Source organism: Phyllostomus discolor, chromosome 5 (assembly GCF_004126475.2).
Source record: "Phyllostomus discolor isolate MPI-MPIP mPhyDis1 chromosome 5, mPhyDis1.pri.v3, whole genome shotgun sequence".
NCBI lineage: Eukaryota > Metazoa > Chordata > Mammalia > Chiroptera > Phyllostomidae > Phyllostomus > Phyllostomus discolor.
Window position 1 is genome coordinate 40,937,118 of NC_040907.2, and position 26,218 is coordinate 40,963,335.

At 41.9% G+C, this 26,218-nt stretch overlaps 1 protein-coding gene across 8 annotated transcripts in view; it reads right to left on the bottom strand.

Moving 5' to 3' along the window:
• DAB1 (DAB adaptor protein 1) overlaps nt 1-26,218 on the bottom strand; it is a 1,095,315-nt gene that overhangs the window by 382,587 nt on the left and 686,510 nt on the right. For 3 of the 8 annotated variants that reach the window (XM_036026165.1, XM_036026164.1, XM_036026163.1), the window contains exon 1: nt 12,161-12,326. The exons of 2 other annotated variants lie outside the window; for them this stretch is intronic. The gene's annotated coding sequence lies outside the window, so the exon portion shown is untranslated. Of the gene's footprint in view, nt 1-12,160; nt 12,351-26,218 lie in introns of those variants that run through there. 3 more of the 8 variants (XM_028512523.1, XM_036026161.1, XM_036026166.1) reach the window with 3 other exon arrangements.

Genomic DNA, 26,218 nt, shown 5'->3' on the forward strand with positions numbered 1-26,218 from the left:
TGGTGCCCCTATGTCCTTTGTGCCAGGCCTCCAACCTAAGCCAAGTATCCCCTTCCACAGAACCAGCAGGCTGTTCTGCCAGGCTGCAGGGGCAGGTCCAGCTCAGTGTCCCATGATTCCAGAGAAGAACTGCCCCAAACCACGTGCTTATGGGGCCTGTTTCCATTCACTCTCCCTCTGTCATGTTAAAATACAGGTTCACAATCCCATATTCAAATTCACTTCGTCTGATGTGTTAAGAACACAGATTCTATTTTGCATCTTAGAAAGGCAGCACACCCTACACCATACACTTATCTTTGGTTTGTAATATCCCTTCATGGGTTTGGGGTGACACCCTGCAATTAAATTCATTAGTGCTTCTTGAGCCATATATATGACTATTTGCACTCAGAGAGATCAATAGGATTTTAAGTAGTCTCATGAAAGTTCAGGTCAGATCAGGTCAGGTATTGCCACTGAATGAGTTCTAAAAAATAAAAAACTAAAAAAAAAACACCCTGAGTTCTCAGAGGCTTTCAGATTTTAGAATGTAGAAAAGGAGAGACTGTTCGGTCCTACTTGTAACAGACGAATCACCAGGCACCCAGCACTGAGACACCTCACCTTGGCTGGACAGAGATCACTGCGAGCAGAGTCCCTCTCACCTTTCTGCAAAGGGAGCGGGGTGGGCTGGGGTGGGGGTAGAGGGAAGCAGAAGAGTAAGTGTTTTTCCTCATTGTTATCTTGTAGCCCTGCAATACTAGCAAACATTTGTGTCAGAGATTTCTTTTCCTGGCACGTGAACTAGTCCTCTGCCTCCTGGCCCCTTCCCCTCTCCATGGAGTGTGGCGAGAGGCCCACCCCAACTACATTTCCCAGGCTCCTTGGCCAATGACTTCCAGTTAGATGCACTCAATGGGAAAGACTGGTGGGAGATGGGGAGGAGAAGCTAGGGTCTCTCCCCTTCTCCCTTCCTTTCTGCTTCAAGACGTCATCCCCAGAATTGTCCAAGGCTGCACTGAGGTTCTGGCCCATCCTTGTGGTTCCCTGTGCAGCCTCTGCTACCCTTCCAACAGCCCAGGGGTGGGCTCTGGTAACACTATACGCTCCCTCAGTGCCTGCAGATCTAAACCCAGGTAGGCTACTCTCAGTCCTTGGTTTTGTTGTCACCTTACTTTCAGCTCTTCCAACACCTCCTAGCAAGTTTCCTGCATGGAATCCTTCCTATTAAGTGACCTGCGTGTGTCTCCTGACTAGATTCTCACTGATACAATGTATATCATTAAAATGATTCCATTCTGCTTGGGCACCATGGCATGGCTGGTGTGGGTCTGGGTGTGTTGAGCAATAGCACAGACAGGCAGTCTGAATCCCTGACACACACTGGTTGGCAGAGTTTCCTCTTTCAGATGTAATTTTAAATCAGCTGCAGACAGTCCACCGTGTGAAGAATCGCCCATGTAAAACACTTCTGTTACTATGGGAGTTGACAGAAACTACAGAGTCCACCTCCTGACCCTCCCCAAACCCTTCCTGCTGCATGGAAATGATGCGTGAAAGAATACGAGGGACACAGTGCATTCTGGAAACTGTCAAATCATGCTATGAACCTTTAGGTTGAGAACCCTTTTTCTGTGGTTGATTTGATAAAACTGGAAGGAAACAAGGAAGGGAGGAAAGGAAGAGAGGGAGGGAGGACAGAACAGAAAAGACACAGTTTTGGAATAAAAGGACCTAAAAACATGTCCCAAAAGGTAATGTTTAAAATTATAACAGAAAGCACTAATTTCATTTTCATAGACTCAAAATAGTTCACTATAGGGACCCTCTGACCTCCACTGCAAAGGAACCATGATGGGCTTTAAACACTGAAGGGAGCAAGTGGTTAAGGTGAACTTCCTCACACAGCGAGCATGCGGGGCATGAAGGACAAGGCCACAGCGCCCCTAGGGACTCTCTGTCTTCAGAAGGCAGCACAGTAGCCGGCAAGGAGCAGAACAATTGAAAGCATAATGAAGTGTGGTGTTTCATAGAGACTGGGCTCAGGAAGCCTGAGAAAGACACATATGCCTGGAAAAAGCAGGCAGAAGGAAGCAGCAAACTTAGATGAAGCCTGTGTAGAATGGCTTTCATTTATTTTTTTTTAAAGAAGGCCATGTTAGTCCAGTTTTCAACCCGCCTCCTCCCAGCCATGTTGATGTATGGCTCCTCTGTCAAGACTCCACTCTCCACTGACACATTTCAGTGTATCTTTGAGTGACTCCACTCTCAAGTGTATCCACAATGACATCTGGCCCCACAGCTATGAACCCACATATAGAACAAAGAGAAAATATATAGTGTTACCAAATTAACCAAGTGATGTATCCCCTAATCTTGCTTTCTATGAGAGATCCTCTTTTATACCAACCTAAACTAGTATGATATATACCATCTTCATTCCAGAAAATACAACGAAACCCACTGATGACAGATAGGAGAGAATGGGCACAGAGGTAGACCACTTGACAATTTGAAATTTTCTGAACACTGATTTCATAGGGGTAACTTTTAGAGAGAAATAAATGTCTATCCTACATCCTGAAAAATAAATATTATTTGAATGAGAAGAAATAAGTGGGAATAGGCTTATGAAAGAACTAATGCCGTAAAGAATGAGAGAGAGGGAGGAAGAGGGAGTAACTGACCAGTCGTCATCAACAACACGTGATGCCACAATCGGACATCTCTCCCATTATCCCTTTTTTACAGATATGTTATAGTTTCTGTGCACAACGGTCCTTCCTTAAGTGAAAAGTGCTTCCAGTACTCTACTGCAATGTCATCACAGTACATCTGAAGGTTTTAAGTCAGCATGAGGTGGAAAGAGCATTGATGTGGGTGCAAGGGGACCTGGGTTCTGTCCCTGCTCAGCTTGATGACCTGGACACATCTTCATGTGTCCCGACTGGCAGCTCCCATGTCAAAGTGGGAATAACACTCACTGACATGAGAGAAGCCTAAAAAGTCCAATTAGACTGCAACTACCAGCCAAAATTTGTCCCTCAGGCAGCCCAGTTACTATGGCCAGCCTGCAGTGCTGGACCAGGGTGTCTGGAGCCAGCTCTGGCCCCCAGGCCCCGGCTCATGTTAGGTCAGACAGGGTGTCTGACCAGGAGAGGCCTGTGCCACCTGCGTGCACCTCCTCAGTCTCCCAGGGGAAACCAGAGATGTCTTTCAAAGACTTCTGCCGCCTGAACCAGGTGACTGGCTGCTACTTGGACAGATCACACCCTCACTAGCCTCATGTGTCACTTCTGCACTCCCACAGGCCCACTGGGACAAAGGACATCATCCCCTACGCCGTCAGCCTATAAAGGAAGGAAGTGATCCAGTCAAGAGCGGTGCTAGGCTACCCACAACCTTTTCCTCGAGGCTGTTCTAAGTATCAAACGAGAGCTTGTAAAGCACCTAGTGCTCAGTAAGCACTCGATAAGCACGAGTTTCTGTCTTCCCTTCCTAAACCCCACCATCCAGAATAGCAAATGCAGGTGGAATGTGAGGAAAACTAACATATAATTAAGAAATATAATTTTTAAAGATAGCATTTACAATAGCAACTAAAATATATAAAGCACCTGGAAATATATTTAACAAAAGTGCATATCTTTATGAAGAAAATTATAGTATGTATTGAAAGACAGTTATAAATAAGAACTAAATAAATGGAGAGAAGTATTCATGAGTAAAAATACTCAATATCATAATGATGTCATTCTTCCTAAATTAATCTCTAAATGTTGTTAACTCCAAATTTCAAAAGTATTATTATGTAACTTTAAAAGATGATTATAAAACGTATATGAAAGACAAAAGGCCAAGAAAAACCAAGACATCTTTGAAGAATGTTGTAGGGAAATTGTCCAGCCAAATGCCAAGGCTTATTATAAAGCCATAATAGAGAAGTGTGATTCAGGCAAAAGAGTGGACAAAATATATAAATGCCTAGAAACTGACCCCAAGTGCCAGGATGATGATTTTTTTCCCATGTGGAAGACAATCAGAACCCATTCGTGCCTCACACCACACACGAGCAGACACTCGCATGTCCACCCACCCAGAGGGACTGTGGATCCTAAGTAAAAGGCCAAACAATAAAGCTTTTAGAAGATAATAAAAAGGAATATCTTTAAGACATCAGGGTTAAAAAAAGGTTTCTTAAGCAAGACATAAAAAGTACTAAACATAAAAGAAAAGATTGATAAATTCAACTGCATTAAAATTAGGAAGTTAGATGGCAGAAGGCTGGCAGGAATCCAACTTCTATGTGGTCTGTGAATGCATTCAGCATCCCGAAGGAATAAATTACAGTAACCTTTTTGCATTCACAGGAACTATGTTCCAGTGATACATGCCACAGCTGGGATTCAGCACACGGCTAGCCCATCTTCGACTCCATCCACAGTTGGATTATTGGCATGTATGGTTTGAGTATATTTGAATGATTGTATTTTATACTTAGAACTTTTGTGAGCATGCAATACTGCTCAGAACGTGTCCCACAACTCAAGACCGACACCACCACATGTCACTGTCAGTGCATGGGCATCACTGGGCAATCACAGGGTATGGCATGGCCTGGCTCCTCCTCCTTACCCTCTGTGCAGTGCTTGCATTCTTTCTGATCATTCGCACCCAAGCTTAATGCTCCTTCTGCTCTCACTGGGATTTTACTACCGCTCCCCAAAACACAGGAGAAATCGGTACCAGTGAAATCAAGGGCAGAAACCCTCAGGGTAGATTCTTGGCCACGATCAACTTCAATCCCCATGGGAGAAGCGAATCTACTGTGTCCCATAATGACCATTATTTGGGACACAAAACCTCTCATGGGGAGCCTGGAAGTCTTCCACTTTCTCCTCTCATTCTTTCTACCATGCATTCCTCTGCAATCTTCAAACGTTCATTCTAGATATTGACATGTACACAATAATATGTGATAGGGTAGGATAACAGAAAAGGAAAATGCCACCCAAATATGACATATGTTTTAGATTATGTGAGCTTTTTCAAGAGGATATCCCTCACGTGTATCAAGAGAAATGCTTGTGTTGATATGAGAGTGCCTAATTGCAACACTCTGTTCCTGATAATAAGGGACCCTGAGGATAGGACCCTCAAAGTATTTAGTGTCCAGGTACTGAGTAATTAATTAGCACTGCAATTCACAATTTTTCTTTTTGATTGAAAGCATTGACATTTATCATCTTGTTCTGTAATGGAAGTAGATACCTCCACTGAATCAGCTATTTAATAGGTCAGACTCAGGTAAGTAGTTATTGTCAATGATTCTAAAGATGTCAAGAAAACACAGATGTGGCTTTCAACAGATGACTGTTACTATTTATTTCCAAGTCCAGATTAAAAACTAAAGAACTGCAACAAAAAATATGTTTTCAAGATAGCTGATCAGAGAATTTCAATACTGTCAATGGATAACAATTTACCCCAATCTTTTTATCTACATGAACTTAATGAACTGCATCAGACTACATACATTTAATTCAATTCAACCCAGCAGAAACTTATTGAGTATCTGAGTACATTTCAGGGACTGTTGTTAAAAGGAGAAGCTACATTTCCTTCCCCTAAAGAACATATAAGTGTCCTTTTTTTGGACATTTATTATATAAAATACTATTTTTCCTGATTACCTCTGTCATGATGAATTAAACTGGATGAGGATATAATGGGATTCTTTTTAAGTTCATCCTTCTGAAAAGCATGTTCAAAAGAAACATATGGAATGACAAACATCAAATTTAGGATAGTGGTTACCCCTGGCAGGCAGGGAGGAGGTGTGATCAGGGAGAGGTTACTAAGGGGCTTCAATTACGTGGCTTTACTTTTTAAGCTAACTGGTAGGTACAGAGGTTTGTTTGGGGTTTCTTTTTTACAGTATTGTTATTTATATCTTTATATTTGTTGAATATACTACATTTCAAATCACACATATTACTTTCAAGATAAAATTAAATGTTCTTCCTAAAAATAAATGATTACCTACAAACATTTCCTCTAATCTATTTCTTAAGATGCTGCGGGGCAGGGGGGCTCCTTGAAATCAAAGGTTCTATGGTAAATAAGTTTGGAAAATGGGTGTCTTTATTGGAGGAAATCTCTGAAGCTCTAATACGTCAGTAAATACCAAGTCTTACTGAGAGTAGGATCTATGACCCAGCACTTCATTGAGTATTTTTAAGCACAGAATGTTTTTCCCTTTGAATGCTCTTCCTTTGAAATACAGCCATCTTGGGGAACACTCATGTTCCCTAGAACATAGTTTTGGAAAATACTGTATAAAATCATCCATTTCAGCCACATACTCTACATTATAGACACACCCAGCTATGCCCAACTCCATGCAAATAATGAACTTTTGTGCCCCACCTGTCTTTATCCATGTAATTCTTCCAGTCTGAAATGCCTCCCCCCTGAGAAACTCCTGGTCACCCTTCCACTTCCAGCTGAAATGCAGTCTCTTCCTCGATAACTTCCCCATGCTTTCCTTTCTCCAGGTGAAACAAATGACTCCTCTGGAAGCTTCCAGTGCTGTGCAGGTATTTTCTGTAGCACATCTAACACTGAAGCAGTCATTCATGCAGGAAGCCGGGTGCCTAGATGGCAGAGGTTGCACCTTTGCATTTTTGGCACTGCTCATAATACGCAGCACCCTAGCCCAGGGCCAGAGTCAGACAGAGTCAGAGTCAGACAAGGTAGGTGCTCAGTAAACATGTGTGGAATGGACGTGGATGTGATGTTTGTGTGCATGACTGAAGTTGACTTCCTCAATTTCCCAGACACTCTTAATGCATCCTCGTAACTTTTCAGTCTCTGTTGTCAATCAACAACGTCAACAAAAAGACAACAACAACAATGACGACTGAGAGACAAACTGCAGCAGAAGCAAGGAGAGACAAAGGAAGACAAAGGAATGGCCTAACTGATGGCTAGTGAACAGATAAATCATGAGTCCAGTGAAGAATCAGAAAGACTGACCATCAGAGAGTAAGAAATTGGTATGAAGCTCGCAGCCAACACACAGGGTTGGTAATACTACAAGACTGACTGCAGGCAGTCAACACAGCTGACCTGGATTCACTCTGACCTTGTCACCCCTGTCTGAGAGGGCACTCCTCTCGTTTTTACTCCCTAAGCTAAACAACCCTTCTCCGCCACCACAAAACTTTTATCATTTTAGCTGTGACTTCTATTCAGCAGAATTTTATTTCTGTTTTCCTTTCTCTTTATGAGAATCCCCCACTGGCATTGTAGATTGGCTGTATGTCAGGTTCAAGTAAAATAAAATAATAATAATAAAAGCAAGCTGGCAATTTCTTTCCAATAGAATATGCTGCATATTTCATGAACTAGAAGCCAGAGGAGTTTTGTGATTCCTGAAGCAAAACCTTTTCATAGCTGAGGACTAAATGGAAGAAATATACAAAGAGCATCTCGTAGAAGAAGAAACCTGATCATTTGCTCCCCAACCTAAGGGAAGTATTCAAGTGATTCATTGACTTAATGTTTGTTTGCTTGTTTGTTTTAACACAGGTTCCTATCCTGATACACATTTCATAGACTGAGTTTAGTGCTAGTTTTCATGTATATAAATGTACTGCCAGAAGGGGGGTTTCCTTTTCTAACTGGATATTCATTTTTCACAACAGAACATCTGGCTAGCTCCTGCTCTGAGCCTGACTATACCTCCCCACCTCCAAGTTTTATTTATATTTTCAAGCCACTTCTTTGTCCCGGTATTAAGAGGCAATCTGGTCCTGAGGAAGGAGCACTGGACAAAGAGTCCAATAATTTTGTGTTCTGATAGTGCCTCTCAGGTGTAAACTTACATATCTCCCCAAACCTGGGGAGAACAAACCTGGTTTGTTTTCCAATCTGTAAATTGGGAGAGTTGACTAATCTGCTTCTAGAATTCAATCCATTAAACGGTCATTTTATTTCCCTGAAAATATTGCTGAGAAGTACAATGGCATCGAGACTTAAGCATGGTGTATGTCACAATTCCTTTCACAAGGAGGAAAAATGTCCAAGAAAATATTTCCAATATGCTAAACAAAACAAAACTTTTGCCTGAAATGCCAAAATATATCTCTATTATGTACCCCCTGGTTGTTGGGGGGAGATACTATTAGGATGCTTAAGGTTCAGGATATTAATGACAAACAACATTTTATTATCAAAGGGAAAGATTTTCATCTCAATTGAAGGTAATATTAATAGCTAAGTAGCATTACATGCTAGATACTATTCTAAGCACTTTGTGTTAAGTCCTCTAATCCCCACAACAATCTTTGGGGCGGGCACTGTCATTTCAGTGTAAAGAAAACTGAAACACAGAGAAGTTGAATAAGCTGGTCCTGGCCACACAGCTGGCAGGGCTGGAGAAGCTGAGGTCTGAACCCAGGCAGTCCAGTGCCACGTCCAGACTCCTAATCACCTGTTATACCACTGTTTCCCTTTAAATGTTACAAATTTTACAGCCCACATGGGAGATAGCCGAGATCACCTCTCCACTCAGAGGAAGCATTATACAGTGAGTAGGGCAGATCTTGGAATCAGAATGCTCATATTCAAATCCTAGTTCTACACCTTCCTAGCTGAGTGACCTTGGGCCAACTCTCTCTGTTCCCCAGTTTCCTTATCAATTAAATGGATGAGAATTAGAAATATCCACTTTAATTTATTAAAAAATAAATACATGCAAAGTACTTAAAAGGGTATCTTAATAACTACTCCATTAGGGTTAGTTATTCTTGTTTTTACTAATAAGGGAAGTGATTTGCCAAACATGACAAAGTTGGAAAGTACCTGAATTCAACCTTGGCCTTCCAATTCCAAATGCCATCCTCTCTCCAGAGCAGAATTCCACGCTCTCTGTTGCTAAAAGTTGCCCGTCTCCTGAAATTCTGCTATGTGCTAAAGCATCCAACCAGACATTTTCCCCTATAAAATCGCTCAAAGACTCACAAGATAGACAATATTGCCCCTGTTTTGCAAATGATGAAACAGGTTCTAAGAGTGATTTATCCGAAATCACTCTAGCCCTAAATAACATTTAAAGTTCCTGACAGCAGCCTTCAATTTATGCATTTTTTAAAAGTGCCATCCAAAAGACATAAACTGTGATTTTTCTCACTTTGTTAGCTTTATTAGTTTGAGAGAAGGATTAAATCCCAGCAAAAACAAAATGTTTGACTTGAGTGAATTATCAAAATAAAATGCTGCCTCAATTAGATTCTTCATTTGCCTGCAGGGTAGCTCCAGGCATCCAAAATCCACCAGCTGCAATTTGCAAGATGGGTACTATCAGGTACCATGCCAAACACCCACCCATTTCAGAAAAACTACTTTGGAGGGCAAAGAGGAGTGAAGCAGCATATTCCTCTTTGCTTCGGGAGGAGAAAATGAACAATAAGTGATACCATCTCTTCCTGGCAGCCTCACACAATGGTATGTCTTGCAAATGAAACATACTGTGAAACAGCTTGAGAGATGAGCTTCATCAACAATAAGTAATTTTTATTCAGATTTTATTGTTGAGTACAATGAACATGATTAAATGTTTCAGATATGCCTATTCAGGCCTTAAGCAAACCACCAAAAAAAAAAAATCCCTACTAAAAAAGCCATCTTCTAAATCTGCTTTAGGAAGGGCTTTAATTGCCAACTTGATGTGTAGAACTGAATTCCCCCTTTTGATAACCGCACTGTTCCCAAGAAGATAGTAACACATTTGTACTTCCCACCTTGGTCTTTTCTCTCATCCCTTCGGATCCTCTCAGCGTTGCCAAATAGTTACAATGTCAGTCTTTCAAATCACTGCATTTTGAACTTCCTAAACCTTTCAGAGGGCCTCTGTGTGTGAAAAAGAACAATAGCCCTTCAAAAGCCATGTCTGTGAGTTCTTCAATACTCCATTTGAATGCTGGGGTTTCAATCAAGGACATCAGCAGACAATTTCTGATTGCTTAGAAGCTGACTTTTATACAGCTTTGATTAGGTCGCCCTTCTCAATAGGAAATCAAGAAAATCCTTGATGCCTTTTAGATTCCAGAATTGTCACCAAGCCTTGCCAGGATAGGAAGTGAAAGAGATGGGGTGGAGCGGCAGGGTGGAGCGTTCCCATGCCAGACAACTTCGCCTTCCCGCATCTACCTTCAAGCCTCTGCAATTCAGGGTTCCATGCAGAATCACTCACAGTCGCTGAGATGATAAAAAACAATGGGTGCTAATTCAGGGGGTGGGGATGGTTTACAATGCTATGGATTTCCCAAAGACCTATAATTGGCGCATAAATGTACAAACGTGAACAGGATAATTAGGGGGTTCTGAACGTAAGCTACCTTTAATTTGTATGATTACTTAAAAACATGTTAAGTGTTATGAAGTGTCAGCGGAACCCCAACAAGGCCTTTATTCAAAACCATAAACATTGTGAAAGTGTATCGAAAGGGCCAGTTGGAGAGGAGAGGAGGGAGGAACAAGGGACGGAGGGAGGATCCTCGTTCTGGGGTCCCAGCGACTGGCTGAGAGCTGCATTGTAGCTTCCATCTCCGAGGACCCACCCGTCCGCCCCACTCTGGGGCAGCAAAAGGCGCGCTCGCTTCCACAAGCTTTCCACTGGCCTCTGTTTCTAAAGGAGATAAGCCCAAGCGTGCGCCGTCATCCAAATACACCCGCAGACACGGACCCACGCGGGCACGCAGCACTCACCCCACCCTCCCGACACCCGAGGCAGCACACAGGTGCCCGCGCCGGGGCGCTCTCCGCTCCACCCACCCGCCTAACGCTGAAAATCCAGTGGGAGCCAGACCCGGGTCGCCAGGCGCCCCGGGCCTCCCCGCCCCCACCCCATTCCTTTAGATTCTCTCAGTCCAGGCGGAAGTGCCCAGGCAGACCCCCAACAATGAAGACTTGTGTGATGCAGTTGGGGGTGGGGGGGAGTTTACAGTGAGTGAAGCCTACACAGTCCAGCGGGTCCGGGAGGGTGCTAAACAGGAGCTAAGCGGCAGCAGCCGAGAGAGTCAGCTTTCCCTGGCGCAACTCCCTTGCGTCCCCCCATCTCCGCGCTAGGTTCACGAGCACCACCAAAAAAAAAAAAAAAAAAAAAAAAAAGACGCTTTAAAAAGTGCACAGAACAGACGCGCCCTCCCACCAGGGGTCACAATAATACTTCGCGCGACGAAGGCAGCGGGAAGAGAGTCCCGGCTGCAGCCACCACCGACGTTTTGAAATTTACTTTGTATACCCATCCAATGTCCCCTTTCCGACGCTGCGACACAACCTCCCCCGTCTCTAACTCCCTGCCTCCAGATTTTCTCTTTTCTGGCTTCTTCATAGGCCAAACCAAGGGGATTTAAAAGTTTCACTAGGGCGGGGGAGCGGGGAAGGAACTGAGCTCTGCGTGCGAAGTACGGCTGTCTGGCCGGGAGCTGAGAGGAGCCGGAGGGGCGGGCTAGGGAAGCGACCTGTCGGGGTGGCGGGGCGACTGGGGTGGCATGGAGGTAGGGGCGCGACAGAGAACTGAATCGGTGGAGGACCCGTGAAGGGCTAGGGTCGGAGGAGACGCGGGGTGTAATTCTGATGGTGTCTGCGAAAGGATAGGGGTTCCTGAGATAGTGAGATTGATCTGGCTTTTCCACAAGTCGGGGCAGAACCGCAGCGCTGCCGAGGTGCAGAGAAGTGAAAAGCGGCCCGGCCCGGCCGGGGAACGCCGCGAGCGAGGCAGGGAGAAGGCTCAGGAGTATCGGGTAGCTTTTAGAGTGGGAGAAGGAAGGCACATGGATGAGTAGAGCCGAAAGCCCAGGAGGAACAGGGGTGCAGGAGGTCCTGGAGACGGGCGTTTGGGGTGAGCAAGTCTGGAGAGAGGACCGCGAGTTGCCAGAAGTGAGGACATCAGGGGTTACGGGGGAACCCAACAAGGAAGACGCAGAGGTCGCCCCTTCCCCCCAGCAAGTGGAGGAAAACTGCAGTCACCGTCCCCGCGGCACCCCTTAGCCAAACTCCTAGGAGAGGCGCTCCTGGAGCCTTCCTCCGCGCCTGGGGGCTCCAGGTGTCCGGCGCCGCGTCCCCGGCAGGCACCTGCCAGCACTGAACTCCTGTCCCCGCCGCGCCTCACCTCGGCTCGCCACGAGCATCCTCCTCCGCTGTCGCAGCCGCCCGGGAAGCGGCACCCCATGCCCGGCGGGCGGCGGCACTCAGGCGCGCTCTCCAGCCGGGGGAAGCCCTGGCGAGCGCAGAGCTGGGTCCATCCTCCCCGAGAGCCACGGGCCGAGCGTCAGAGCAGGGGGAGGAGACCTCCCGGCGTGCAGACCCGCCTCCTCCCGCAGCCCCCGCCCCAACCACCCCCACACCCGCCGGGGCCTTTTGGAGATGCTCACCTGCTGACTCCCCAGCCGCCGCCTCCTAGCCTCCCGCCGCGCGCCCCTTGCCCGGGCCTGGCGGCTCCTGCTCCCGCTCCCGCTCCCGCCCCCGCCCGGGCGCTCTCTGCGCTCCCAAGCGCGCTCCGAGAGCTTAGCGGAGTCGCGGCGGAGAGGAGGAGGAACAGCGAGCCAGCGAGCAAGCGGGGGCGCCGCGGTTCGCAGTCGCCCCTCTGGAGCCCTTGCGCTGACTGCCCATCCTGGCTCCCCGGAGAGGGAGAGCCAGCAGAGAGCACGGGGTCCCCGCTCCGGCTGTGCGGGCGGGGAGAGTGTAAGGGAGAGAAGGGGAAAAGCTACCAGACTAGGGGTTCACAAAGTGTCCCGTGTTTTTGTCACCATCACCCTAGCCTGGCCCCCCTCATTTTCCTCGGGAGCCTATTCTTCTATCTAAGCCTCCCAGCAAACGCACACCCAAGTATCAGGAGTGCCAGACGGCCAAAGCTAAAACGGAAGTCCAGCGAGAGCTTGTTGCCCCCACGCCCCTTGGCAGGAGGGGGCGCTAGCTCCCAGCGGCCAAACCTGGTTTGGCCGCTGGGGTTCACACTGAGGCTTACCGGGCTAAATTGGGTGGAGGTTGGCGAAGGACTGCACCTGACACGTTTTCAGTGGCCCTAGAGGGATTTTTGCCCCTAACAGTATGCAGTTAAACCCCAGCTCTTCCTCTTCCCCTCCAGCTCCCCACTAGCTTTCTTAGAATGCCTGGGAGAGGACAAGCCTCAGATTAAAACAGGAGCAGAAGGCCCCAGCTCCCTACTTCTGGTCCTAATTTACAAAGATCCAATAAATGGTAGAAAGCATTGTGTCTGTAGAGAATGCTTTTTGTACCCTGAGACTAGAGTCAACTCCAGTAAATGCCTGCTGTCTATACTGGCCTCCAGAGGCCAAAATGCCAGGTGTGGGACGGAAAAAAAAAAAAGCAAATCAAGGGCTGCCCAGTGGAGCAGGGAGTGGAAAAAGAGATAGGCAACAACAGTTCCTTAAAAAGTTTATTTTCATCCTTTTTTAGGGGCCACATTTCTGTCCTCCAGCTGTGTAATAATAAAGCTAATGTGGTGGATTTGAGTTTTGTTTTTTTTTCCCCTCATAGCTTTTGTCACTCACCCATGAAAATTTAATGAAGCATCTAGGGTTATTACTTCCAGAGTCAATGGGCTAAAAATATTTAGCCTAATGCACTCCTTGTGGAGCCAATAGGTCCGTGGCTGGTACACACAAAATCATGGAGAGACCCTCCCTTTTTCCACAAAATTCACGACCCATTAAACTTATTCCGTAATAACAGCTTCTGTACAAATGGAGGCACCAGCAAACGGAGGCTGTCATGCACCTCCTGAAAAGATAGCAATTTACACAGAATCAAGAAAAATGTGTGAGGTCACTGGCAGGATGCAATCTTGGGAGAACAGTTGATCAGAGGAAACTCCCAACTAGGCGGGAGCAAGGTACCCCTCCCCCCCTCATAGACTGTTTCTATTTACTTCTGGGTGTGGCCAGTGAATCTAATGGTGGGGACCAAAAACTGGCTCAAGCCTCTCCAACTTTTCCAAAGTGTTGTAGACAGTGGCTAGAGCTGCCAACAAACAATGAAGATTTGTTTAGTAGGAAGTTCAGGCTCACCAGGCAACTCTGTTAATAAAGATTAATAAGTCATTTCAGTTTTCTCATCTACAAAGACAGACCTCAGGAATCTGAACTCAGTACAAAGATAACAGGGGACATTGACAGATCAGGAAGACTTGGTCAGCATAAGAAGAAAGAGTGTAGAAAACTCTCATGCACTTCAGGTAGCTGGGGTAAATGGAAACTTAGGTCATCAAACATAGATCTAGCTCTTTATTGATTCTACCAAAAAACATTCTAAAGTTTCTCACTGAGTTAGGGGACAGCCAGGGAACATCAAAACCACCTACGTACATTTTAAGAGCCTACATATGAGACTTGTTGCTCTCACCACACCTCTCCCTTGTTGTGTTTTTAATTGACATTATGATTACAGAATTGAATGGAGTGTGAGACACTGAGTTGGCAAAGTAATAGAAATGGAAGAGGCTCCTGTAAAACTCCATTTCTATTCAGTGTTGGACAGGGTCCACCATGAAACTGAGCAAATTCCCATTAAATCCAACAGGGGCAACAAGCTGCAGCTGTTCCCAACTCCAAGCTGAGAAAGAGCATATATGTAGATTCTAACTGCGTACAGCTGCCCAAGGACCTAATGGTCTACTGGTTTAAGTCAACCCAAATTTTAAGTACTGTTTTAACTTATTATGCTAAATATGTTAAGAAACTCATCTACATTTTAGGGTATTGTTCCTCTTCTTCTCATCTGAGTAACAATGTAATTTGTATTAAGTATGGCATAAGGAAAAAAATCAATATGCATTTCCCTTATCATCTACTCTGAGAAACAACAAAGTAATAAGAACAGCAAAAATGTACGAGGTCTGTCCAGAAAAAGCCCAGCCATTGTTAATTAACCAAGAATGGTTTGCAGCTTATTGATGTAACCTGGCAGCCAAGAAGAGTGGACTGGAATGTGCATGCATGAACAATGATGGCATCATTGTACTAGTAAGTGGAGACAGTAGACACATTGAGTGAGCATGTGTACTGTGTGGCAATCACATTCAAAATGACTGAGTGAGCAGGGCAATGAATCTTCATCACATCTTGCTTTAAGCTCGAACATTCCTCCGCAGAAACTATTCGGATGATTCAGAAGGCCACAGCTATGGACAACTGGTGACTGGCAGCTTCATCACGACAGTGTGCCTGCTCATGCGTCACATCTGCAGCAGAGTTTTTAAGGGAAACATTAAATCACCCAGGTGACTCAGTCAGAGGACAGATCTCATATGTATTGTTTATTATGTTCCAGACACTTTTCTGGGTATTTACATACCTTAACTTATTTAACCTTCACAATAGCCCACTGTATTGCTGTGTACTGGATAAAATATACACTGGAATCTGATGGGCCTGAGTCATCTTTGACAAGTTGCTTGCCTCTCTGAACCTCAAAATTCTCAGTTCCTCAATGCTCATAACAGCTGGATAAGACACCTGCTTCATGAGATTGCTGTGAGCCTTAAATGAGATAATGCACTGGACACAGCAGGAAGAGGATAAGTCACATGTAAAACTTCTCCTTCCAGAATAATTACAAACAAGTTCATTGTAAACCAACAACATTTACAGAGTCTATATCTCAGGCACTATGCTAGGCATTGGGAATAATGGTGACAAATCAGAAACAGATCCTGCCTTTGAGAAGCTCAGTCAATTGAATAAAAAATATGGACATGAGTAGCATGCAGATGAGCAAAAAGGAGTTCAAGTGAACATCACATAATTCATCCCTGTGCACTTGATTCTCAAGACACTCAGAGGGGCAACCTATTTAAGTGCTGTTTGAGGCTGACCCATGATTGAATGCAAAACCAAATGTCAGAAATCATAAATACAACTAGTAATAACTCCTCTTCCAAAGCAAGGAATGCAAAATAGCTCATTTTGTGTATTCTATATTATTTAAAATTCTGTTTATTTCTACAATTGTTTGAAAATATATCTCTCATCGGATGGAACATAATAAAATGAGTTTGTGCTGTAAGATCTGAGGGTTTCAAACACAAATTACTACATAGCCACTATTTATTAAATAGTTTATAGTGCTTGCATATACCAGGAATATGATAATATTTCTATCACATAAGGCTCTCAAATTAATAAAATTTTTAATAATGTTCAGTAGGAACATTTCTGCCAAGTTTATTAGACACCTCATGTGTTCAAAGTATACTAACAATAGAATGCACAAATATCAAATGTTAATACTAAAGGCACATAAGTCTCTCACATAGTCCCTTTCATTCAAATTCAAGTTCAAACTCAGATTATAGCAACTTATTCAAAAAATGTTTAATGATTGCTTACTCTGCGCCAGACACAATGTTAGGCATTGGCAGAGGGAAAAAAAAGAAAAATCGAAAATACCTTAAACAACTCATAGCCACGTGAAGGAAACCCGCCAACACACTGCATTGTGACAAATGCTAAGATAGTGCTAACTACAGGATGCTGGAGGCACATCAGATAGGGATATTTAACCCAGGGTAGGATGCTAAGAAGAGTTTGTAAAGGAAGGGATGTCATCCTGAAAGATAACAGGTAACCAGATGAGGAAAGGAAGGATATTTCAGCCAAAGAAAAGAGAATGTGTGAAGGCACAGAAGAGAGTCTTCTCTGGAGGTGGCTATAGTTCACTAAAAAAAAAAATGGATACATTGTAAATGTTCTGGTTTGCCATGTTTAGAACTCTGGAATTTAGTGTAAAAGAAGCGGACTACTTAAAAAAAAAGGGAAAAATATTTTGCAAACCTTACATTAACCACATTTCAGATACTTTTCTTATATGTCCTAGACACAAGTATTGGGTTAGCCAAAAAGCCTGCTAAAATTTTCCTGTGAAGTAAAAGACACATTTTTCAGTTTCAGCAATAATTTTCTTGATTTGAATAGTTTGAGTATGCTGACTATCTCCTGCTATTGACTTCTAATGGGTAGAGGCCAGGGCTGCTGCGAAACATCTCCCAATGTGTAAGGCCGCCCCAGAGCAAAGAATTATTTGGTCAAAATGTCAATAATTCCAAGAAACTTCACAAACCACTTTTGACACATTCAATCAGTCACAGCACCTTCTCCACACACTGCAGAAATCTTTTTTTGCATTTCTGTTGCATTTTTACCTTTCTTGAAATAATAAAATGCTGCACATTTTCTTTCATCTTCAATATTAAGATGGCTGCAGAAAAATTCACCAATTTTGATAGTTTTTTAAAAAATGCACATTGATATGATAGCCATCACAATACAATCTAACAACCTTGTTTCAAATGAAGTTAAAGACATCTAAGCACTACTAGACCCAACCTATGGAAAAAATGTAATGGACATTTTGGCCAACCCAATAAAATATCCATTTGATATTTTTCTTCTGAGGTCAAAAGAACAATAAAAAAACTTTGTATGCGGCTTCATCAAAATAGAAGGTCCCTTCTTTCATGATACTGCCTTGCTTGATTCCAGGAAAAGGTTGTGTGACAGTATTGCTGAACTAAACTCTGGCTTATAGTCACTATAGCACTCCTTTTCTTTTTCCAAGGAGCAGGTGGAGGAGAGTAGCAACAATGCAATTGCATTTATGCCACCAATCTACTCTTTTTAGCTAAATGCACAGGATAAACAAAGCAGAGAGCTAAAGTGATTGTCAAAGGGCTCTTAAGTCCAATTATAAGCCCCCAATTTTTTTCACTGGTAAAGTGGAGCTTAAGGTGATATTAGTACTTGAAAAGAGTAGACTAAATGCCGTGAGAGATGACTGAGTTTCTGATGCTGAGGGCGCACAAGGGGCAGAGAGAAGGAGCAGCACACCATGGGACCTAGGTGTGGTGTATTTTGAGGCTACTATGTTAAAGGTTTGACAGATATGTCATACCTTCGCCTCTATGGTGCCATTCCTCCTCCTCTTGTAAACAATCCTCAGCTTTCTTTGGGGAACCAGTCCCCCACCAAATAATTTATTTTTATTTAGTTCTGGTAGAGCTGACTCTATCCCCCAGCTCAGGGGATGCACAGCGCAACACATTTCTTGGCCACAATTCAGGGATGGTCAAATGGGTAACCTGTGTGCCTCTAAGACTGTAACTGGAAAAACTCTTTCCCTTTACCACTAAATTGGACATTGGAAAGATATTAAGTCTGTATCCGCAGAAACCCATTTCATAAGAAAACTCCTTCAGAGCATGAAACTAACAGAAAAGGGAAAAAAAAGACTAAGAGATTAAAAAAGAGAGATTTATGAGGATATTGTTGAAGGGCTTTAGTTTAGCCATGCCTGAAACCAACTACATTCTCCCAACAGATTTTTCAGTCACAACAGCCAAAATATTCCCTCTCTTACTTAAGCCAGTTTGAGTTTTTTTGCCCCACTTTTGACCAAAAGAATTCTGTCTAATATTCCAAATATTGCATAAGAAACTTGCTATATGTTATCCAATTTAATACCTAAAGAACCCCAAAGCAATTTGTATATATTTATACTTGGCCTATTTCTAAGAAAAACATGAACTCACATTTTACAGGTTAGAAATAAACTCAGAAGGTTAAATATTTTATTCAGAGTTATATGGCTGGCCCAACAGACAATTGGAAAAAATTAAAATGTCATCTACAACAGTGTAACACAAAATACTTAGGAATGAATTGAACAAAAGTTGTACAAAGTTTATGCACCAAAATTTTCAAAATATTGATGCAAACAATTAAAGAAGACCCAAATAAATGGAGAGGCATACCATGTTCATGGTTTGGAAAATTCGATACTGATAAGATGTCAGTCCTCCCTAAATTAAACTATACATTTAACACAATCCTAATAAAATTTTCAGCTTGCTTTCTGAAGAAATTGGTAAGCTAATTCCAAAATGCATAGAGGAAGGCAATGAGACCTGGAATAGCCAAAACAATCCTGAGAGAGAAGAGCGAAATCAGAGAGCTTATCCTACCTGATTTCAACACTTAGCATAAAGCTACAATAGTTGAGACAGTATGGTATTAGTACCAGCACTAAGGACAGATAAACTGATCAGGATAGAGCGTCCAGAAACAGAACAACACATGTTCAGTCAATTGACATGTTACCTGTTTGTTTGTTTGTCTGCTTGTTTGCTTTTACAAAGATGCCAGTGCAACTTATAGAGGAAATAAAAGTCTTTAAAACATGGTACTAAAATAACCGTATAAATATACAAAAAAAATTTAACCTCAACCACTACCCGACACCATATATGAAACAAGGTGTAATTGCTAAAATGCTAAAGGTTCTGGAGGAAAATCTTGGAGTGTTTCTTTGCAATTTAGAGGTATAAACAGATTTCTTAGCACAGACAAAAAATAATTGAATATAAAAGAAAAATATAATAAATTGGACTTCATTAAAATTTAAACTGTTGATCAAAAGACATTAAGAAAATTAATGGCATACCACAAATCTGGAGAAAATGTTCACAACACATATATCTAACAAATTACTTGAACCCAGAAAATATAAAGGGCTCTTACTAATTAGTAATAAAAAGATAAATGACCTAATTAAAATGGACAAGACACTCAAACAGACACTTTACAAAAGAAGATATATGAATTGCCAGAAGGCAGAGGAAACAGTGCTCAACATCTAAAGAATGTGCAAATAAAACAATAAGGAGATATGGCTTCACACTGACTCAAAGGGCTAAAATTGGAAATACTGACATTAAATATTGGTGAGTATGTAGAGCTCTCATAAATTGCTGATGAAAGTGTGAAACAGTATCACCATTTTGGAAAACTGTCTGGCACCTTCTTATCAAATTAAGCATACATCTACCCTGTGTGCAATTACAGGCATTCCACTCCTAGGCATTTACCAAAGAGAAATAAAGCATGCATGCACACACAGTACAGACTTTGTAGAAGCTTTATTCATGCTAGGTCTATCTGGAAACAATGTCTTTCCTCAGTAGAATGGATAAACAGATTGCAGAATATCATGCTGTGGAATACTACTGAGACAGAAACAAAACACACTACTGATATATTCACCAAAATGAATGAATCTTAAAAAGATATTGAGTAAAAGAAGCCAGACAGATCAAACTACTCTTAAGAATTGTGCGTTTTAATGTCTTTTTAAAATTTAATCTTTATTGTATTTTTCTATTACCATTTATTCCCCTCATACCCCTCTGCACCCAGCAAACACCATGTCCGTGTCCATGTCCATGAGTCCTTTATCCTTTTTGCTCAATTCCTCCACCCCCTAACCTCCCCACAGCTAGCTATCTTTTATCTTAATTTTTTTTAACAAATTAAAAAGTAGGCACAGAAAAGATGGAACATATTATATTCTCGATACAAAAAGAGTACTCTGTGCCATGCACGGCACTGCCAAAACAATCAATGTGTAAAAAAAAAAAAGATATCCTAAAAAATACATTAATGCAAGAATGGTTAGACCAGTAATGCAGGAGGATTCCCTTTTCTCTACATTCTCACCAACACTCGTTGTTTCTTGATTTATTGATGATAACCACTCTGACAGGTGTGAGGTGATATACAGCATGGGGGGTCCTCAAAAAAATTAAGAATAGAATTACATTATGACCCAGAAATTCCACTTCTGGGTATTTATCTGAAGAAATATAAAATGCCAATTGGAAAAGATACATGCATGTTTATGTTCATTGAAGCTTTATTTACAATAGCCAAATATGGAAGTAACCCAAGTGCCCAACAATAGATGATTGGATAAAGAAATTGTGGTACTTACATACAATGAAATATTACTTGGCCATAAAAAATAACAAAGGCTTACCATTGCAATGTCATGGATAGACCTAGAGGCTGTCATGCTAAGTGACATAAGACAGGCAGTATAAGAGAAATACCATATTATTTCACTTATATGTGGAATCTAAAGAACAAAGTAAAGAAACAAAACAGAAACAGACTCATAAACACTGAGAATGAACAGATGGTTGCTGGATGGAAGGGGGTTGGGGGAAAAGGTGATGGATTAAGAAGTACAAACCGGCAGTTACAAAATCATCACAGGGATGTAAAGAACAGCACGGGATATATAGTCAACAATATTGTAATAACTATGTATGGTGCCAAGTGGGTACTAGACTTATCAGGGAGAGCACTTCATAAGTTATATAAATGTCTAACCACTATGCTGTACATCTGAAACTAATATAAAATAATATGGGGGGGGTGGAAAGAATGGTTACACCAAAGTCGAGCACCACCCAAGAAATAAAAGCACCACCCAGTGATGATGTGGGTGTTAACAGAAGGTTGAGAATTTCCTGACAGAAGAGTTAATCAGATGCAGGTTGGGTGATGGCCTGATTGGAGTTCTGTAGAGAAACTTTATCCTCAGATGGTGGAAGGGAATGAAAGAAAGGCATCTTGAGTGCTAAGACCTTGAAGTTCTCCTTGCAAACCACAGTATTCTGATCCTTAGAGGAGTTCTTGTCCCAAAGCACGGAAACCATAGTCACACTCCAAACATCAAGTAAAAGGCTACAGTTCTGTATCAGACAGTGCTGCATGGTTTAATTTGTATGTAAACCACATAAGGAAAAAAGTTGCCACTCTTTCTGGAAACATACTGATGCAAATCACACTTTATATTTTTTTAAATAAAAAAATGTAATTGCTCATTGAATTGTAATATGAATGCAAATTAACTTAGTGTAATTATACTGTGCAATTTTCTACTTTAAAAACTTAGAAAATGGAAGAGACCTGATAAGTAATTTGAACTGTAATTCCTCATTGTGTTCGTTCATTATGCAATGGTTACCATAAGCAATTTGCTCTGTTTTAATGTAGAATGTTTTTAGTTCATACCTTTGCATTGATGGGATTCAGATGACACTGTTCAATATATACAGATACCCATTTCCCCCCCACAAGTGCACTGTGCAAATTATATGATAAATTTGATCTAGCACAAGGGAATTTGTGAAGGATTCATACTATATTTTCCTTTTGAAATCTTTAGCACATTGTCTCTCTACGCTAAGCCCTAAATGTGGTGTACCTTATCAGGTAATTCCTAAGCAAATAGGAATTGGATGATCAGCATTCATGCTTTAACAACGAGTTTGGCACAGAAGTAAAGAAAATGAGTTCTAGCCCCAGCTCTGCCACTAATTAATTGTGAGACCTTCCCCACTATGGCCCTCTTTTCCCTCACATGTAAATTAAAAGGTCAAGGTAGGTGATTTCCAGCTTCCTTCCTGGCCCTTCCACACTAATATTGCTCTGTAGTCACTCTGCTTTGCATTGTTTAAGCAACATGAGTGACAGTAAATGAATTTATTTAGAATTAATGACAGTATGAATAAACCACAAGCCCTTTAGTTCAGATATTCATTTCTAAAGAATGTCCAACACAAAGATCATCTGTGATGATGCAAATATTTAAAAAGATAGTAATTATCCATTTTCATGCTAATAATAATTTTCATACGTTATTCCTTCAATGTGGATTCTGTTAACTGCAAGGCAAAGACACAGGGAGCTGGGGATCTCATTAAGAATCAGCATGGGTCTGTGGGAAGAGAATGGGTAAAGCTTGGATCACAAACCTTGCTTTGGTATTTTCTGTGGCTGATAACCACACCAGGACTCAATAATTCCATCTCTTAGACTGGATGTACTCAGCTACTTCCCTGGATGTTTTGAGGATTAAACACATAACAAATGGAAAGGCATTTAGTCACCTATATTTATAAATGTCTCAATGACCCTGTGAAGTAGTTATTACTATTATCTCTAGTTTTCTAGAGAAGAAGAAAGAGGAGGGTGGGGTGGGAAAGGAGGAGGACAGAAAGGAAAAGAAAAAGAAGCTTAGAGAAATTAAACAACTTACGATAACAGCCCGTGACACTTGGGCTGTCCGGAGGAGAGAGGAACATCTCTTCAGCTTCTGGATTTTATGATAACACATATGGTATAGGTAATTTTTTTTCTCTTGACATACATGGTGTTCTTAGAGTAAATTTCATCTTTGTGCAACCAAGAATATTATGAACTTCCGTTCCTCTGCTATAAAATGGCAATAAAAGTACCTACATTTCTCTAAAAGATAATCTTTAGTTTCTACTTTTCCATTTATCCTACCTATCCCCATTTTTCTCTTCTTACAAACCCCAATTCCTATTTGGGGAAGTATGCAATTTCTCAGAAGCTGACTCCCCCCTCAGCCCTGGGTTGGAGCACAAGACCTAAGCAGGCTGAGCCAGTCAACATACTTCATCCCTTGGCTGGAGAGGTTGATTCAGGGGTTGGCAGAGGACTTAACCTTGTCCAATCAGACTTAGGCTGGAAATACTGAGACAAAAATAGCACATAGCCCAGAAAGGGCTAGGTTCCTAAAGGTAACCAGTCTTATGATGAAGCCCGACCCAAGGAGGTCAAGGCAGAGACACAAAAAGACGGGAATCACATCCCATCATATGACTGAGTCACTACCTAAAGTCACCCAGCATCACCTTAACAATAACAAGAGCCAACATATCCTTTCTACTGTATAAGCCAGCATTATTTGTGACTTTCCACCAAAACCATGCCTTTAACTCGGAGAAGAGGTTTTAAGTGTGCAATGAAGTAATGAATAAGAAATTGTGAAAAAGTTACACCATCATAAAGTTTAATAACGGTAATTATGATGACAATGACAATAAGGACAGAAGTGAAAGAGGAGGTGAGTGTCTTTGAACAAATACCGTGCTGGCATTTCACATAGATCAGAAGCTTCCTTCAGTGACTAAAAAAGTTCATTTCCTCTTGTTTCTCCAATTTATCTTACAATCTTATAGCAGCATACTTGTATAGACCCCTGGTCAAATCACAACAGATGATGGGCCTTTTTCTGACCATGCCTTCTACATGTTTGCCTCCATTCCTTTCCATCTGATTCCTCTTCCAGGATTACCCTTCCCTATTCCTATTTGTTGAAATCCTTTCCAATCTGCAGGACCTAGTTTAAAGGAAGCCCCTCACCCACTTCATTCTTTCTTTTGCTTCCTTTATACATTGTGCATATTTATAATCTTGACCACTGCCGTGTGTTGGGGCAATTTCTCGCATGTCTGGATCCCCCATAAAGATTATAATCTGTTAGAGTAGATGCTATGCTCCTTATAAACAGCAGAGAGGAAAAGGTATATGCAACATCTGCAACTACGCTAATATCAAGGATGACTCAGCCAATGTGGTCGTAATTCCGCTATTGAAGTCATCAGACAAAATCATCTGAGGTGCACCTTATGAATAAAAGGAAACTCCTTATAATTAGGAATCCTTAGACCACAGTCTAACTTGGAGTTGTGATGAAAGACAGGAGAATGGATGACAGAACAAAAGAAGAAAGAAGTAGGAAGGAGAAAAGAAAGGAAGAAAGGAAGGGAGGGAAAAGGGAAGGAAGTAAGAGAGGAGTATGGTTTGGGTAATGTTGCCAAAGGATGCTAAGGCAAATTCTCCATGGTTCTTATCTACCTTCCTGTTCTTAGGTAGATAAGACATGATCACAGTATTCTAGTACCACTGCTATCTCTAGTACCAAGAAATATCTCCAGGCTAACTAGAAGTATATAATCTCCTATATGAGTGTGAAGTAGCAGCATTATTGTATGTTTGTTATCATAGAATAAAATATGAATAGTGATTAAGAGCATACAATTTTAAACTACATCTTCATTTCTAATTTTAGTTCTGACATGATGTGGGTGTGAATTGGGGTGAATTCTTCAAGTCTCAGCTGCACTAATCTCTCCTGTATGATGGGGGTAATAACACCTGGCTCTAGTATCTATTTTATTAAATAAATTATTAAATAAAATAACTTCTGTAAATTTCTGTCATGGTACTGGTATATGGTAAGAAACAACAAATCAGTGGCTGTTAGCAGTAGATGTTGCAGTGTAATCATTAATTTGGACATGGCTATCTCCCTTTGGTTCACTCAGCTGTCTCTAGAAAAGTAATCCTTGGCATAATAAGCACTTGTATTCCAGTGTATAACCTTGAATGGCTTTGGCAATACCACTGTCAATCCTGGTACTGAAACTTCCTAAAATAATCACCTTGGCCATGCTAGAAAAGCATTAAGACATTGCCACATATTTTATTATTTGAGTGAGCTTCTTTTCTCTACAACCAGTAGGCACTACTCAGAAAATGTCCTGTGTTTGCCACCATTTACTTCAGTGGGTGTATTATAGCAGGTAGGATTCAAAGTTATCCCTATAAAAATATTACTCATGCTCTTGCATTTCCATATGTTTTCTGAGTGGGTGAGAAATGGTAGACATACTGCTGGCATGCCCAGAAGTGTCAAAGACTCTGGTGTCACCCATGGAAGACTGCTGCCACTGTGAATGTCACAAGTGTGTCAGTGGTATTTTGGAAACTACTGATGCAGGTGAATGAAAACCATCAAAGGGTTTTGAACATTTGAGTGATAGAATCAAACTTCAGTCATTAGACACATCATTCTTATGGCAGAAAGAGGCTGAGTAACATATCCAATTCACCCTTACTTCAGGTATTTCCTCCTGTTCCTTCTCCACCTCCTACATCTTCACACTCCTGGGCTTTTTTTCTCCTTGTTCTCTCTGTTTATGAAATATCCCTCTCTAGCACTTTATGTAATGTTACTAACATTCCTTGAAGACCAACTCAAACTTCAGCATCCTACCCACCCCATCCTACCTTGTTCCAGGTGCTATCACTTCTCTCATTTATATTATTTCATCATTATATGAATCCCTCTATTATGGTCATTTGTTTAATGCTTATTCCTCCAGCAGACTGAAAGCCTTTCTTGAAGCTTCCCACTGGTCAGTCCTTTCCCAAACCATGTCAATTCTGCCATCAGCATGTAACCCAAACCCATTTACTTCCATCATTTCTCCTGGCAACACCCTTAACCAAGCCACAGCCACCTCTTGCCTGGCACTTCTTTTTTTCCTATTTTCACTCTTGCTTCCCTATAACACATATTCCAAGTATTAGCTGCAGAAACATTTAAAAAACACAATTCAGATCTTCCCATTTAAAACACAAGTCAATGGTTTCTCACTGTATTTAGGTTTCTACAAATCTTGATAAAAGCTTTAAAGTCCCTCCATGATCTGACC